Consider the following 5676-nt stretch of genomic DNA (forward strand, 5'->3'; position numbering starts at 1 on the left):
GTCCAGCTCATACTCCCATGGCAGCTTCTGAGCGCCTCTGCAGTACTGATGGTGATGTTCTCTCTCCGGATGAAGCTACCAGATATCGCAGCCTCGGTTGGTGGTCTTCGCTACCTCACCCTTACACGTCCCGATCTCTCCGTTGTTGTCAATAAGGTGTGCCGATATCCGCATGAGCCTCGCAGTTCTCATTGGTCCGCGGTGAAACGGATTCTCCGTTATGTGCGTCACACTATTGATGGTGGTCTTCGTCTTCGAGCTTCTCCCTCCACGTTACTTTCGCCTTCTCGATGCTCGATCGGGCTGGCAGTGTGGAAGATCGGCGATCAACCGGGGGACATGCTATATTCTATGGGGGTAATCTGATCGCCTGGAGTGCTCGCAAGCAAGCCACGGTTTCTCGCTCAAGTACGGAGTCTGAGTACAAAGCTCTTGCTAATGCCACAACTGAGATCATCTGGATTCAGTCCCTGTTACGGGAACTCAATGTGTCACAAGTTCAATCCCCGATTTTGTGGTGTGACAACATTGGCGCAACATATCTCTCGTCGAATCCAGTCTTTCATGCAAGGACCAAGCACATCGAAGTGGATCTTCACTTTGTTCGCGAACGTGTGTCTCGGAAGCAACTTCAGATTCGCTTCATCTCCTCGAAGGATCAGTTGGCTGACATCTTCACCAAGCCTTTGCCTTTACCTTTGTATCAGCATTGTAAGCGCAATCTCAGCCTCATTGAGCCGGTTGAGATTGAGGGAGGGTGATAGACTTTGGATAGTTTAGATACGACATATCTCTAGCCTTGTTTAGATTGATTCTATAACCGGTTTAGGTGTCTTGCTAATCAAGACAATATCCCACCTAACCTTTCCTTGTACGTTGTAAATCTTGACATATATATATGGAGATGAAGCCACCCGTATGAGGTGTGCAATCCTTCCCAATCTCTTCCCTAGCCTCAAACTCTTTCAAAACATGGTTTTATCTTCTCCAGCCACGGACCTCAAAACCCTTGCCGATTCAGCGTGGTCTAATACGGTGTCCGACGCACGCTCAATTTGTTTCTCCCCCTCCGATCTCTCCCACCCAATCCACCGCCACCGGTCGTAGACATGTTGCAGAAGAACCACAAGAACAAGAAAGCAGTGGCCGGCAAGGAGGCAGCCATTCCACCGGGCAAGGCGCTCGCCAAGAAGGGGGCGAAGGCGCCCTTCACGAAGCCGTGGAAGGCGTCGCCACCGAAGAGGGAGCCAGAGGGGTGCACCTAGGAGGAGTGGGAGACGGATTGCGTCCGATGCAATTTCACGACGGCGGAGCGGCAAGATCAGCACGTTGCGGCAGCAACGAAGAAGGAGAAAGCTGCCAATGCGATGCACATTGATGCGCTTGCTGCCGCCGCAACAGCGAGCCCATGGAGCGGTTTGGCGAGTGGACCGGCGTACATTCCGGGTGTGGCCTCTCCGTCCACGCCAGGTTTCTTCAATGATCTAAGGAGCTCGATGTGGCGGTTCTCGCTGCATTACGTCGACGATGCATCCACACGGCGGGTTCAACTCGAACGCCATGTTCTCCCCGAAGTACGATGGCCGCTGTTAGCAATGAACTGGCGCCGACGACAGTTCCTTCGAAGGGCGCATGGGGCCCACTAGAGTTTGAGGCAGGAGCCGGTGACCGTTCGCTGAACAGATACTTTGCTGCAAAAATCTATTTGGAAGCGAAGTTTGGGGGATGCGGCTGAAATTAGAGACACTCCAAAACCCACACCACCTTGGGGCGACCCCCAATGGACCTATTCGGCGGATTTATCGGTCGTGGTTTGGGAGATGTGAGTGGACATGCTTTTACGGTGCAAAACTAAACTTTCACTACAAAGCCATCGACCAAATTCTTCTACTCTGTACTACATAATAAGTTGGTCTATTTGTGGTCTTGCAATGTTCATATGACCTATAATAACACAAACAGAAAATAAAGCCACATGAAGTTGAAAGAATATTTAAATGGCCAATGTAAATTATATATAGAGTGATATTAATTAATAGTTATAGTATGATGGTCCCGCTAGAAATAATAGATTAAAATTAAGATTTTAATTCCCTCTTTTCTTCCTCTATTAATCTTGACAAATATTGGTGTGTGTCAAAGCAAATGGATGCGGGATGTTACTCAAGTCTTGAATGGTACGGGGGTTCCGGCCCATCGTCAGCGACATCGTCGGTCCACTTCGTCTCTGGTGGCCTTGGGGCCTCGGAGGCGTGGCAAACCACGGCTTCTCGCCGGCGGGAGGGTTTTCGTTCTTTTGTTAGATTGTTTCAATGTCTTTTTCAAGATGCTGAATCGGCATCTACATCCAGAAGTCAGAGTAAGGTCCTCCCAACCCGCCCTCCTCGTCCTGGTGATGCGCCTAGCCTCGGCGGAGGGCGTGTGGAGTCTTGTGCCTAGCTGATCTGTTGGGATTCGGTTTGTCGTTGTGTTCGGTGCTATGGTTGTCATCTTTGATGACAGTTGCTGCTCTGGTGTGCTTGACTTTTGGGGCCTTAGCACGAAGACTTCCCGTTTGTCTACTATAACAAGTTCTACTACGATAAGCTTTGCTCGATTTCAGTGATGGAGGGGCGAGGATGGCAACGTGCCTTCAGCTCGAGTTAGTGTTTATAGTCGCCGCTAGGTGATCGAAAGACATAATTGTAATTTTATTACTTTTAGATCTGTTTGTACTAATTATTAATGGATTTGCGGAATTTTCACAAAAAAGTAGGTATAGATGTGTAGAAATTCTATGTTATCTTTGCTACTCCCTCCGTCACGAATTACTTGTCGCAGCGCTAGTGTAAATGAAGTTTTGCATTTCTACCCTTTGTATTTCGAAATCATCACCAACGCATCCCCAATCTAACCAGGAAACTTTGCCGGCGGACTCGCGCGCTTGGGATCGGAGCCTCCCGGCCGGCGGACTCGCGCTCGGGATTGGAGCTTCCCGCCGGAGGCTCACGCGCCCCTCGCAGTCGACCGCCGCCGGGATCGCGCGCTCCTCGCAGCCGACGCCGCCGGAATCGCGCCCTCGCACGCAGCCTCGCGCACGCGGGCGGACGGCCTCTGCACCGGCGATCTCTCGCGCCGCGCGCCGACGAGTGGCCTCCCGCGCCCCGCCGGCGCTGCTGGAGTCGCTTCTCGCCGCCCGCTTCCGAGGCTGCTGGAGATCCCCTCTCGCCGGCGATGGAGCTTGAGGAGGATGGCCCCGAAGCTGCTGGAGCTCCCTCTCGCCGGCAATGGAGCTCGAGGAGGATGGACCCGCAGCTGCTGGAACCGCCTCTCACCGCTGCTGCCGGAACCTCGTTGTCCGCCGGTGCGGGAGGTCCCCTCTCACCGCCGCCGGAGCTCGAGGAGCTCGAGGAGGCAGGCGGCGGTGTTGGGGGACTAGTTCAAGTCCACGATCTTGCCGTCTTGGCCGTTGAAGACCTGCAAGTTGCCGTCGTCGTTGGAGAGCCGCGTGCAGGTACCGACCTGCAGATGTGCCATTGTACACATTCGGTTTATTTGGAATTCCCAAATGCATAGGTTAGAATTCAGTTTCATTGGAATTTCCAAATGTATAGGTTCAAATTCAGTTTCAATGAAATTTCGAAATGTATGGGTTCAACTTCAGTTTCGTTTGAATGTACGGAAAAAATACGGAGATGTTTATACCGATTATACATTTGAATGTACAGTAAAAATATAGAGAAGATAAAGCAAAAGTGCATGGCAAGTGCTACTGCTTGTTAATGTTTTCGCTTGTCATGCATTTGTTGCAGTAAAACTTATGCTGGTCCTTTACTAAAAAGATTAGCCATATTCATCTAAATCTGCAATGACAGCTTGTATGGTCTACACTTCCCTCATTGATCCAAAATTTGACATTTCAGTTTCAAAAGACAGATTGTATGCTGGCCCTTCAAAAGATAATGTGCTACGACCAACATAGTCTCTACACTTCCCTCATGTTTGTGTGACTTCATCGATGGCCCACTGATCCAAAATTTGACATTTCGGTTTCAGTTTCATACTCCCAGCTTTTAATCGAACATTGATTAACCGAAGTTTCGGTTTCAGAATGGAACTAAATCTTGCAGTTTCGGAATGCAACAAGTGTTTATCTAGATCAGTGCATGTACTCCACAAGGGGTAGCAACATATAGTGATTCAATAGTCACAAGGTCATATCCACAAGGAAGAAAAGCAAATAACTAGCAGTATGTTTTTCTAAAAGGAAAAAATACTATAGCCTCATTTGGACAACAGATGCAAGTGCATGACAGAGGCAAGGGTGATATCATGATGCTGGAGAAGGACAGAGGCAAGGGTGATGAGACGATGCAAGTGCATGACAGAGGCAAGGGTGATGACACGATGCTAGAGAAGGACAGATGCAAGGGTGATGACATGATGCTAGAGAAGGACAGAGGCAAGGGTGATGAGACGATGCTAGAGAAGGACAGAGGCAATGGTGATGAGACGATGCTGGAGCAGGACAGAGGCAAGGGTGATGAGACGATGCTGGAGAAGGACAGAGGCAAGGGTGATGAGACGATGCTGGAGAAGGACAGAGGCAGAGAATTGAGAGATGAGGAAAGATATGGTCTTTATTTTGCCCTAGAAGTAATCAGAAGAAGAGATGGAGGTTTTACGAAAGAGGATAAGCAACTCATAGCAGAAATGCTCAACACAAGTGTACGGACAGTCGAAAGGGTGTGGAACTTAGGCAAGGATCAGATTGCAGAAGGGAAACGAAGAGTTGATGTTTCGAACCAAAAGAAGGGTCATGTTGGCCGTAAGAGAATAGATTTGGGCCTCTCAAGGGTACCGACAATCCCACTGAATAAACGGAGGACGATCCGATCTTTAGCGAAGGCCCTAGGTGTTAACCGCACAACCTTACACCGAAGGTTTAAGTGGGGTGAGCTGAATCGACACACTAACACCCTGAAGCCGTTGTTGACAGAAGCAAACAAGGTCCAGAGAATGAAATTCTGCCTCGCTATGCTCAATGAGAACTCTTTGCCATCTCCCGAGCCAACATTCAAGGTTATGGACGACATGGTCCACATAGATGAGAAATGGTTCATTCGAGTAGGGTGAAGAACACATACTACCTGCTCCCCAAAGAACCTAAACCCTTGCGCACAGTGAAGAACAAGAACAACATTGCCAAAGTGATGTTCTTAACTGCGGTTGCTAGGCCGAGGTATGGTGAAGGTGACATAGTCACGTTTGATGGCAAGATTGGAACTTGGGCATTTGTAAAGGAAATTCCAGCTGCTAAAAAAAGTAAGAACGAGAGAAAAGGGGACAATCGAGGTAAAACCCATAAAAGTTACCCGAGATGTCATGAGGAACTATCTCTCGCGAGCTAGTGATTCCTGCCATCCAGGACAAGTGGCCTGATGAGGATGTAGGAAGAACAATCTTCATCCAGCAGGACAATGCCAAACCTCATGTCCTCCCTAATGATGAGGGTTTCCGACAGGCCGTAGCACAGACTGATTTGGACATCAAGTTGTTGCAGCAACCTCCAAACAGTCCGGACCTAAATGCGCTAGATCTAGGCTTCTTTAGGTCTCTGGAGTCCCACACCGATACTAGAGCACCAAACAATATTCGAGAGTTGATAGAAGGTGTGGAGGAAGAATATAATAACTA

Source organism: Lolium rigidum, chromosome 3 (assembly GCF_022539505.1).
Source record: "Lolium rigidum isolate FL_2022 chromosome 3, APGP_CSIRO_Lrig_0.1, whole genome shotgun sequence".
NCBI classification, from domain to species: Eukaryota; Viridiplantae; Streptophyta; class Magnoliopsida; order Poales; family Poaceae; genus Lolium; species Lolium rigidum.